General features: G+C 43.3%; 1 long non-coding RNA gene across 2 annotated transcripts in view; it reads left to right on the forward strand.

Moving 5' to 3' along the window:
- Positions 1-12,705, forward strand: part of LOC146865414 (uncharacterized) — a 341,143-nt gene that overhangs the window by 66,262 nt on the left and 262,176 nt on the right. The gene's annotated exons all lie outside the window — the stretch shown is intronic.

The following is a 12,705-nucleotide window of genomic DNA, read 5'->3' on the forward strand; positions in this document are numbered from 1 at the left end:
TGTAGGGCCAAATGTCAAGTTCCCTTCACCCTCTAGTTGTACGTCAATCACGCGTCATGCGGCTGCGCGCGCATCTCTGTCAAATATTTCTGCCGACGCTGCAGGATTCTCTTATGGATCCACCCACTTGTGACATCATTTTTAATGACGCTTCTAGTATACGCCTATTTTCATTACGTATGTGTATTTTTATCTGTATTATCAGCTGTTACGCCTCCTGCATCTGTCCTAATGCAATGCTTTCCATATAAATATTGTTACTTGTCAATAATGTATTGCTGATCCCTTCCTGAACCTTCGTGGTGATGGAATATGGTTGCCTAGTTCGAACTACAATTCCTTTGTAAGGAATAAAGCCCTTTTCAGAACCTCTAATACCACGGATTCTGCCTCTTATTTTGACTGAGTTATTCTTACTAGACTTTACCGCATAAAAAATAGTACAGGTAATTTAAATGTTTACCACATAAATTGGCGCCCGAACAGGGACACTTTCTCATCTCACGCGCCGGAGGTGCGTTGCAGGCCCGGTCTCCTGCCACAGCCGGACGGACAACAACGCGTACCCGCAGGATTTCCTGTATCTCCCTCCGACCAAGCGGGGGTGACTGAGGCTGCGATCAACACCCAGACGAGGCGGTGAGAAGTGCGAAGTATCCCGACCAGAGCCTAGCTGAGAGAGCAAGATCCGAGGTATACAGAGGCCCACCAGGTTCCGAAGTTCCGAGTCGAGTCCAGTCCAGTCCGGTCCAGTTCAGTTCAGTTCCGAGGCCTTCCGTTCCGTGCTACCCGGTGAGTACCGTTGCTGGGGAGGCAGTTAGACGTGCACATTAATTTGTGCCGGTCCTGACGGGATCGGGTACACAGATCCGGTCTGCACTGTTTTAGCAGTGTATCTGTACTGTTTAGCAGTATATCCAGTATGTTCATGTATATAATTCAGTATTATCTAGTATTAGGATTATGTCAGTAACTAGTTTTCTTCTAAATTATCATTGTTTGTTAAAAACTAAATGTTAAATGTTAAATGTTTTACTGTGTCCATAAATTGTGGTATGAATGAGTGTTCAATATTGTGTTTATCGTATTAATTGTGTTCAAGTCCAGTTCAAGTAAGAACCAAGTAACAAGGTTTAAAGATGCCGTTCTTTTCAAAATTAAGACAGATCAAAACTAGAAAAGGAGTACTCGAAGAAGCTGTTCCCATTCCACCTAGGGACACTCCAGGGTATTTTATGTATCATAAACATGGCCTAGATGCCGTATTATATCTTGACTTATGGGTGGACTACACCAAGGATCTAGCAGAAAGTCAGAGGTGGCCCGCAGCCGGGACATGGGATGCAGATTGCATCATGAGAGTAGAAGAAGAATTATGGAAAAAGAAAGCTAGACAGTCACAGAAAGATGCTATTGAGTTATGGCGTAAAGAATCGCATAGGCGTACAGAGAAAGCTCTCACACTAGAAGAGAAAAGTAGGGAGAACTCAAATAGAGCCCGAGAAAACGTATTAGTTAAGGAAGGTATCCGAGTAAAAACAGAACAAGTAGACAGACAACGAAACACTCTTATGAATGGTATGTATCCTCTTTTGGCCGAAGGTTTACCTAAGGCCACCCCGGAAATACCGAAAGATTTGCCACCCCCATTACTCCCGATTAAAGCACATCCCAAGACCGCAAAAGATATTTTCCTTTCCTCCTATTTAGACGACGTAGCTCCCGAATATGTTAATGATCCACCACACACGCCACCCGTCGTTGGAGCTCAACACCGAGATCATCTGCCCCACCTCCGCAACAACAAACTCCTCCGCACAATCCAACAGGTCCATCTGTTTCTACCGCTTTTCCTGCATCCACAGTCTCTACCTTACACCCCACAAATCCTTTCATGCCTAGCACCTCAGAAGGTGCGACAGCAATTTTTGCCACACCACCATCAAGAAGCAAATCGTCTCTTAGAGATTTAGCAAACCAACGTACACCCCAAATAGCAACATCCGACATGTTTAAGGAACATCTTGTAGATTGTAGATATGATCCAGTGCCCGGTAAAAATGACAGAATGGTGCTATCATCACTACGTATACGACGAGCCTCACTATATTTAACGACGCTACCAGGAATGATTAAACATTTAGACAATATATATCGCTTTGTCCAAACAGGGCAAGGCCCCGAAAGTATTGACGAAGCCATGGAATACCAGAAAGCGGATATACAGAGACAACTGTTACGTTTCTTCATAAACTGCTTGATCAGAGACAGAGATAGGTCCGAGGTAGACCAGGATGAAATGCAAGTACTTACCCGATGGGGTCAGAATATATCCGAGGGAAAGCATGATAAACAGACATGCATAGTAGTTATGTGCCGAAAGATCCGCAAAGAAGTAGAACGAATACATAAAGCCAGATTAGGGGCAGACAAAACTGAATCAGAGGGAGAGGAGGAGGAAGAATCAGAAATGCCCATAGGACAATTAGAAACGATAGCCTATGTAGGTAGGGGAAGACCTTGTAACAATACCAGATACCTTAATGACCCGACACGTCCGATACGTCCAGAATATAACAGACATTTTCAAGCCCCTATGTTAAATATGAAGTCCCCTGAACACTTATTCCAGGCTGCTGATAAATTACTCCGAGACCAAAGGGGGTATCATATGCTCGATTCTATGGATGAACAAGAATTAGCCAGGTCAGCAGTACAATGGGCTGACAGTCCTGAAGAATACAGTGATGATGTGTTGGCACACACGTTTTTGAATCTTACCCCAGACGAACAGCGTTTAGCTGGTATATACATGATACAACATCTGGTTATATTATATAGAAGCCAACACTCTGATCCCGGTCCCCTGCCTGATATACTGATAGAATTACTCACACATAAATGGAGAGGTTCAGGTACTGATTTAATTAAAGAAATTCTAGAATATCGACACCAGTACATTGTCTTCGTATGCCCAGAACATGTTTCAGTTCCCCCCAAGTTGAAGAGAAAAACGTATCACATAGACAGACAGAATCCCTTACGCGAAGTGCACCCAGTCAGAGGTGAGGACAATATTTTTAAACGCGTGTTTGTGTACGCGCCCATAACTAAAATTGAATTATTAGAGATGAAGAAAGTAGTACCTAGCCATGACAAAGACCCAGCAGGTTTCCACCGTGAGATAAAAGACATGTTACTCATGGGAGAGTATACTTACCCGGACCTTATGAAAATATTAAAAGTCCTATTACCCGCCGGTATTTACGAGAAACTCAAAGAAAAGGAATGGGAGGTGGGAGACCAAAAGATAGATTGGACAGTATTAGAAAACGAAGAAAAGGCCCGAGCTGCAGGTTCAGGGCTTGGGGAAAGGACTACAGCATTACCAGGATTATTAGTGCAGGTACTACCACGTTTATTAACTACGAAAAGGGAAGACTGGGGTGCAATTTCAGCCTGTAAACAAAAACAAGATGAAGACACTAGTGATTTCTATTCCCGATTTGAAAAATGTTTTGGTATTAAAGCAAGTAGTGAATCATATCCACATCTGTTTGTGACAAAATTAGTTGAGAATTCCCTGCCCCAAGTCAAGAGTAGAGTACTGAAATTCGAGAGTACCTGGCAAGGAAACACACCATCACAGATGTTACAAATGTTACAATATCATCACAATAGAATTAGGGAAGAACAAGAACATGAACACAGACGTATGAAAGACACAAAAATGAAAATACTCGTTGCTCAGTCAGTTCCAGTTGACGGTCATAAAAAGGGTATGACACAGTCCAATGATTCAGTAGGTCCTGTTAGAGGGACATGCAACTATTGTAAACAGCCAGGTCATTATATACACGATTGCGCAGTTCTGAAACATAATATCTCTACGGGTATAACGAAAGAGAGACCACGTCCGCCTAGACAGGATCAGATCCAACAACAAGTACCTCAGAATATACAGCCTATGCCAGCTGTACAATAGACCGCACCACAACAACAACAACAATTACAACAACAGCCACAGCCTATTGCTGCAACACAAAACACGACACAACAGATTTACCAGTATGCACAAAATGACTATCCAGAGTATCAGCGTTACACATGAAATAGCCTAGAGAGGGAAGTTGGCTTACCCCTTATTGAGGTTCCAGTAGACCAAGAGGGTCCTTATGTACAAAGTCAGTTATTAGGGAAAGATAGAAAGTTTCTACTCGATACAGGGGCAAGCAGAACCACTATCCGTCACAGCGAAGTCCCAGGGGTACCCCTCTCAGGCTCACAAAATATTTCCCTTGGTTTTTCAGGAAAGCCTACTGTTAACGAAGTATCGCAACCACTTGCATTTACAGTCGGTCCATTAACACGGACTACAAATCTATTACTTACGAAATCATGTCCAGAAAACTTGTTAGGTATAAAAACATTGAAGGCTCTAGGAGCTGTAATATGCTGTTCTCCGGAAGGAGTACGACTATTTTTGCGTGACTTTAAAGGTCACTACGTGTCTAGAGACATGGATCACCGGTTACAGAATCTACCTGCACATTTGTGGGCACAAGGCCCCACTGATGTAGGTTATATGCACATTACACCATATCGAGTCACACTCAAAACAGGAGTGGTACTACCACGAATGCGACAATACAAATTACCGCCAGATGCTGTTGTGGCTTTACTGCAAATCATTGACGAGCTCATCGCACAAGGAGTGGTTGTAGAAACCGACTCCAATATATGTAATTCCCCGATAATTCCGATTCTTAAACGAACTGATCCAAAAGCACCACCAGTATATCGATTAGTTATTGATCTGCGAGAATTAAATAAATGCATTGTACCACAATACCCCGTGGTCCCAGATATCTCTTCATTATTAACGGCCATAGATTCAGAAGCAATGTTCTTTACTGTAATTGATCTCAAGAACGCTTTCTTTAGCGTCCCAATCGATCCGGAAAGCCAATATTTGTTCGGATTCAGTTTAAATGGACGAAGTTTTAAATTCACACGCGCACCTCAAGGATTCACAGAAAGCCCCAGCATCTATAGCCAAGCACTGAAAAGAGAACTTGACAGTATTCACATGCCAGCTAACACTGCCCTGCTTCAATACGTCGATGATCTGCTGATCACAGCACGAAGCGAACCTGAATGTGAAAAAGCATCACTGACGGTTTTACATTTCTTAGCCGACAAGGGGCACAAGGTGTCCCCCTCGAAACTACAATTTTGTGTACAGCAAGTTGTGTACCTAGGGCACTTGCTGTCCAAATGGGGGAGACAGCTCACACCTGATCGCATCCAGTTAATTGTAAACATGCCACCACCCAAGACACAAAAGGAGGTACGGGCCTTCATAGGCCTCACTTCGTACTGTAGGCAGTGGATTCCCCAATATGCATTTTTAGCTAAACCACTCATTCAGTTAACAACACAGGAGGCAGCGACACCGACTGTCCTCCCTTGGACTCAGGAACATACACAAGCTTTTGAAAGCTTAAAGAAAGCTTTATGCCAAGCACCTGTTTTAGCAACGCCATGTTACAGCAAACGTTTTACACTTTTTGTTACAGAACGTGAAGGTACTGCTTTGTCAGTACTCACGCAGGAACAAGCAGGATCACACAAGCCATGTGCTTATTTTTCTAGTACATTAGATCCCGTAGCTCAGGCTCTTCCTGCGTGCCTGAAATCAGTCGCAGCAACAGCTTTAGCAATCAGACAAAGCGACGCCATAGTGTTAGGACATCAATTGACAGTACAAGTACCACACGCAGTAGAAGTTCTCCTGAACCGGACCCAAACACAACACTTGACTATAGCAAGACTGACGGGTTACGAATTAACCTTGTTCCAGCCACACATAGAAATCAGACGCTGTAGTACATTAAATCCTGCCACACTTTTGCCATTAAATGGAACAGACCCATTGGCACATGATTGTATTGAAGTCATTACTATTACAACGAAACCCAGACAAGACTTGACAGATATTCCATTATCAGACCCAGACCTGACATTATATGTAGATGGTTCATGCATGAGAACAAATGCAGGAGAATTAGTGGCCGCTTATGCAGTCACAACAGACACTGAAATTATTGAAACAAATTGTATCGATACCTTGTCAGCTCAAGCAGCAGAGCTCATCGCTCTGACACAAGCCTGTATTCAAGCCAAAAATAAGAAAGTCAACATATACACAGATTCACGTTATGCATTCGGAGTCGTCCATGACTTCGGCGTACTGTGGCGAGAGAGAGGTTATTTAACTTCTCACGGTGCCCACATCCAGCACGGTCCCCTTATTCAAGCTCTGTTAGATGCAATACATCTGCCTACTTCAATATCTATCATGAAGTGCAAAGCCCATACAAAAGTAACTGACATTATTTCTCAGGGTAATGACCTAGCTGACAGAACAGCTAAACAGACTGCTCAGAATCAGACTCGTCCAATTGACACGACAAAGACAATAGTTCCGACACCAACACACTGCATGACAGTTAAGGATCCCGCCCTTGATGTAATTGACATACAGACACATGCTACACCAGAAGAAATAAAGAGATGGACTGAATTAGGAGGGATCCAAACGGATCAAGGATGGATGACGAAGGGAAAATCTATATGGTTTCTCCCCGACTCAATGGTTCAGGTCATCATTAACACAATACATAGTCCAGCGCACCTAGGAGAGAAAGCTATGCTAGACAGTATTCAACATATTTGGTTTAATAAACACTTACGAGCAGCGGCTAAACAGAAAGTACGTACCTGTATGATTTGTTGTCAGTTCAATCCAGGAAAAAGCGTACCTGTAGACCAGGGTGGATTTCAACCCCCCGATCACCCTTTTGAAGTCCTCCAGATGGATTATATCCAGATGGAACGTTGTCGAGGATTCAAATATGTCCTCGTAGTTGTATGCGCTCTTTCCCGGTGGACAGAGGCGTATCCCGTCTCAGATTACACTGCCCCGACTACTGCCAAACAGTTAGTTCGAGAATTCTTCCCACGGTATGGTTTGCCCCGTATCGTGTACTCAGATAATGGCCAACCGTTCTCATCCGAGCTCATGAAACATGTTTCACTTCTGTTAGGCTACCAATGGAAATTCCACTGTGTCCGACATCCCGAGGCAGCAGGTCTCGTGGAACGACATAATCAAACTCTGAAAATTAGACTGTCAAAAATATGTAGAGAAAAAGGTGTCGACTGGATAGTAGCTTTACCAGTTGCGCTCTTTTACATGAGAATGGTAGCACACTCTCGAACAGGGCTATTCCCGTATGAGGTGATCTTCGGTAGACCACCAAATATGTGGGGGACGCCTATACCTCGTAAAATAACTGATGTTGATTGTAATATGCTGACAGATTACCTGGCTTCCTTGATGTCTGCACTACAATCTTGTCGTTCACAGGTAGCTGCAGCTTTTCCCGACAACACTGAGGTGAAGCCCCACGACGTGGTTCCGGGGGACCTCGTGTTTGTGAGGAATTTTGACAGGAGGAGCCAGCTGGAGCCTCGGTGGCGGTCGCCGAAGCTCGTCATTTTGACCACAAGGACAGCCGTGAAGATTGAGGGACGTAAAGGGTGGTTGCACTCGAGCCACATCAAAAAATTTTATGGACTACCGTCCGACGTGAACCCTCAGCCCTGCATTCCCTCACAGACTGATTCAAAACTACCCCTGGTTGAACAAACCAAGAGTGAAAACTATAAACTGAAACTAAGGTCTAGCAAGTCAGACAATTTGATTGTTTAAGTCCTCTCCAAGGTGAATCGGTTGAATTTGTCTCTGACATGTATCCTCTAGACCAAAATAGAGAGAAAAATGGACAGAAACGGCTCAGGACACATGCGTACTGTAAATCACTTCGTAGTCACTGCATAGTGACATTGTTAATTATGTTTTTTCTAAGTCTTCTGATTATTATCTCCGGTATATTATTACACATGTATTACCCTATCTCCAAGCGTGCTTCCAATGCTACTACCGAACACTCCTTTAGTGAATTACCCCCACATGAGTTGTCCTATAGATTTGCGCTGCGCAACAACACATTCATTAGTATGTTACATCATTCTCATCAGACCAGCAATGCTACAAATTGTTGGATATGTGGCCGACTCCCTCCCTATCAGAAATACAAGGGAGTTCTGCCCCTCTTTCCGTATCCATTCACACACAATGGCTCCTGTGGAGCATGGTTTAGTTTGATTAATTCCCTAGATTCAAATACAGTAGTTTACCAAGACAATTGGGTATGGGGAAACCTGAACCTAGATTTACTTAAAGTCTGCTACCCTAACAAGGAGGGACTTCCCAAAAGAACAGGAACTGATCTAGAAAATGAAGTATATGGATTAGGTAACTTTACACTTAATCTTATGATCCTGAATATTGAATCCGAAGCTACACCAATCTTGCCCGCTATGTCAGTATTTCCAGTTAGAGGCGAATTATGTGTAAGAAAGAATGGTTCAAAACACATGGGCCATAGTAAATGTAACACTGTAATAGAATTCAGTGATAAAGGCAAATCTATATTTAGAGCTTCCCGTCACTCCTACTTCATCTGTGGTCACACCGCATACATACGCCTACCACTAGATTGGGATGGTACCTGTTACATTGCATTCCTTCTGCCACCTGTTTTCCTAGCCCCGCCTGATTATCATAGGAACACCCATTTAGTACACAATAGACAGCAGAGAGACCTCCCGATTGTCGACTACACTGAAACAGCATGGGAGAAATACACAGATTTCAATAAAGGTTTCTTTCCCTACATAGGTACAGTCACCAATAGTAAGGTGATACGTAGATTAACTAGAACCCTTGAAGCAGTAGTGAATGAAACTACTTCCGCTTTGGGCAACTTAACGGAGGAGCAGTCTGCGATGCGGATTGTTGTTCTCCAAAATCGTCTTGTCCTTGACGTCATTCTGGCCGATAGGGGCGGAGCTTGTAGGGTCATCGGATCAAGTTGCTGTGTTTTCATACCAGAAAACGCGCCGTCAGTATATAAAGCCATAACTCGACTTCATAAGATCGTAAGCCAGATACACCAGAATCCAGGCACCTGGACTTGGTCCGGTTGGTTCTGGAGCGTGTTGTCAGCCTGGGGATGGAGGATCCTATCCTTCCTAGGTATTGGCTTTCTCATACTATTCAGTTGCTGCTTGTGTCTACAATGTGGGCCAGCGATTTGTGGTCTGTGTGCCACATCGTGTACCCCGCCTTCAAATTTTCATTCACGATCTCGGAAGAAGAAAGAAGAACAAATGATGCTATATGAACAGATTGATGGATTGATGAAGATGGATATTTCATGAGGGTCCGTAGGGGACAAGGAGGGAATGTGGAAATATGAATTTTTATGGTCAATTGTGTCCCCTATCTTAGACCCCAACGGCTCCATGTACATGCTATAAGTACATGTATGTTCCCTCCAGTTCCAGCTATGAAGACGCAAATACATGTGCGTCCAACGTCAACATGCCCTCTTTCAGATCCGCCATGAATGGGTCGAATATTCCATTCCTAAGTATGAAAGGCCACCGACTTTATGTGGTTCACTTTTCTTTTTTTACAGTTAAGGCGAGTAGGCCCTGAATTCTGCCATAAAGCCTTTTTCTGTTTCTGCCTCTGAAATGCTCCAGCTTGGACCTGCATCCGTGTCCATGAACTTTGTCTTACTCCCTGCGCGGCTAACGGTGCCTGACGCGGCCTGTTGCCTGCCAAAAACTGTATTCAGCCTTCAAGTTATCTGCTCCGCTCCTCATCCAATGCATTCCTGTCTAGTAGTTTAGGTAAACATCCCTCCAGCTACCGAGCAAAAGGCTCGGCCTCGCTATCTCTATGCAAGTAATTCATAGCCCCTGTTACTATGGAAGATTCCTGCCCCCTCGCATTACATGTAGACACATAGACGCTTGTACACGCACTAAACAGTCAGTATAGAATAGGATCTGTCCGAGAAGACCCTTCCTTCCAGATAATATAGTTCCTTAAACACAAGATATTAGATATGATTTAGGACTAGGTTGTCCTGACACACCAGACTTCTGTCTCCACATGTAGGGCCAAATGTCAAGTTCCCTTCACCCTCTAGTTGTACGTCAATCACGCGTCATGCGGCTGCGCGCGCATCTCTGTCAAATATTTCTGCCGACGCTGCAGGATTCTCTTATGGATCCACCCACTTGTGACATCATTTTTAATGACGCTTCTAGTATACGCCTATTTTCATTACGTATGTGTATTTTTATCTGTATTATCAGCTGTTACGCCTCCTGCATCTGTCCTAATGCAATGCTTTCCATATAAATATTGTTACTTGTCAATAATGTATTGCTGATCCCTTCCTGAACCTTCGTGGTGATGGAATATGGTTGCCTAGTTCGAACTACAATTCCTTTGTAAGGAATAAAGCCCTTTTCAGAACCTCTAATACCACGGATTCTGCCTCTAATTTTGACTGAGTTATTCTTACTAGACTTTACCGCATAAAAAATAGTACAGGTAATTTAAATATTTACCACACCATACAGAAAACACTTGATTAATAAAGCTGTGGCTATCTGCTCTGATCCTTGTGGATTAAAAAGCAGGCCTGTTGGCAGACAAGGCCAGGCAAGCTTGCAGGCCTAGGCTTCAAAATGGCCACCAGCCACATGGCCAGGCCCAACAACATCACAAAGGCCACCCTCAAAACACACTTCCCCAACTTAATCCAATGCCATTCATGCCCTTAAATGATGCTTGAAAATAAAATAAATTCAAAAAACACTAAAGGAACAGTTGCTTCATCATGCACACACACACCCATAGGCCATGCCCATGCTGCTCGGGCCTACTACTGACTAGTAATACCCACAACATTTTTAAAAAAAGGAATAATGATAGTTACCAAAAATAAATTGTAGTTCCAAGAACTGCAATGCCCCCAATCAAACAGACACAACAACCACTTACTTGTAAAATATCCAAATCAAAAAATCCTCAAATCCAATTGCAATGATGCAGCAGACAAAAAGAGTGATCTTTCCAGCTCAAAATCCAAAGGTAGAATGAGCAGGAGATGGACAAAGCACTGGGAGGAGTCTGCTGGACAGGAACAGGAAGTTGGAGATTCTGTGTCACTTCCTCCCTCTCCCCACCTTTTTAAAAAAGGGCTCCTTGCTCAGAAAAGGACAGCCAAATGTCAATCTGAGGAGTTGTTTTCATCCAAAATCATCTTTTGAAGATGGTTTCATGCTGCTAGAGCTGATATTCTTCTCCACATTGAAAATTTCACATGTTCGCGTTCTCGAGCTTCACATTACTTCCGCCGGATGTCGATTGCGTGTCGAAAATGACTTGATCGCGTTCTCTCGCTCCCTGTCGCGTTGGATATGACGTGTTCGGGTTCTCTTTCTCCTTTTCGCGTTTGATTAGACGTGCCCGCGTCCTCACTCTCTGGCTCGCGGTGGAGAATGACGTGTTCGAGATCTCAATCTTCTCGTTCTCTTGCGGTGCATGATTGTGAGAAGAAAGACGTGATCGCACGACAAATGACGTGTTCGCGCAACAAATGACGTTAATGCGGGCGCGAACTGTCGCGAGACAGTGCAAAATGGCTATCAACATCCAACATCTCGTGGAGAAAGCGACCGGGTCGGGAAAACTTGTCAGCGAATGCGGGGATCCAGGTAAGGCGATCGCGCGCACGCGAGACTGTATTTTTTTACAGCGCAAGCAAGAAACAAATTATCGCTAAGCTGCGGAATGCGGAAATTTTGACATTTTCACGCTTTCCGCGGAACAGAATTTTGGCCCAGGCCTAAACAGAATACCATTTCTAATAATTCCACTCCATACCACACACTCCCACTCCAAATAATTCCAATACACTAAATACCACATACTTACTATTCACATAATTCCACAGCACACCATGCCACATAATATAACTACACTCATGCACTCCGCACCACACAATTCCACACCACACAATTCCAGAACTAACAATTCCAATCAAACCTACAAAATTCCACTTCACATCAAATACATACACTTTATAGCAGATAAGTAAAACATATTCTCATTTAAAAGGCCAATAGCTCAAACACAATTATATGCAAGACCAATTGCATTTCTAATGCTTGTTGTGATTTGGTTTAAAACCGTTAAATAGTTTTTGAGAAATGTAGGGTAAAGCATTTTTATTATTATATATTTGGGCACTTGGGTTCACAAGATTCTAGAGAGACACTTGCAGGAGTGCCAATTTAAAATTGGAGCATTCTGATTCGTCCAGGGAGCTTAATTTCCCTTGATGCATCTTGCTCCACAGTAGTCAGAATTCTGCGAGTGCTCTGATTGGGTGAGAAATACACCACAGGATCTGAAGCTGATAAACAACATGCTACCGGCACCCTTAATACTGTGGTAAAAACTTTAGATTAAGACCATCTTCTCAAGCAAAACAAACAAGTTTACTTCTGGGTGCATGCAGTCTTTATGTTATGTGCTAATTTTCATGCTCACACAAATCTGTCTAAAAATTTTATGCTGCTTACAAAAGTTAGTATCTACTACGTGTAATCTTACTCCGTTAGAAAAAAATCTACAGAACCACAAAACTTGTGTGGAACATAATAAATACAAGTCAACTGTCACCTGTACACAGAGTTACTCTTGAATAC

The sequence above is a fragment of the Triturus cristatus genome, chromosome 2_1 (assembly GCF_964204655.1).
Source record: "Triturus cristatus chromosome 2_1, aTriCri1.1, whole genome shotgun sequence".
In the NCBI taxonomy this organism is placed as follows: Eukaryota; Metazoa; Chordata; class Amphibia; order Caudata; family Salamandridae; genus Triturus; species Triturus cristatus.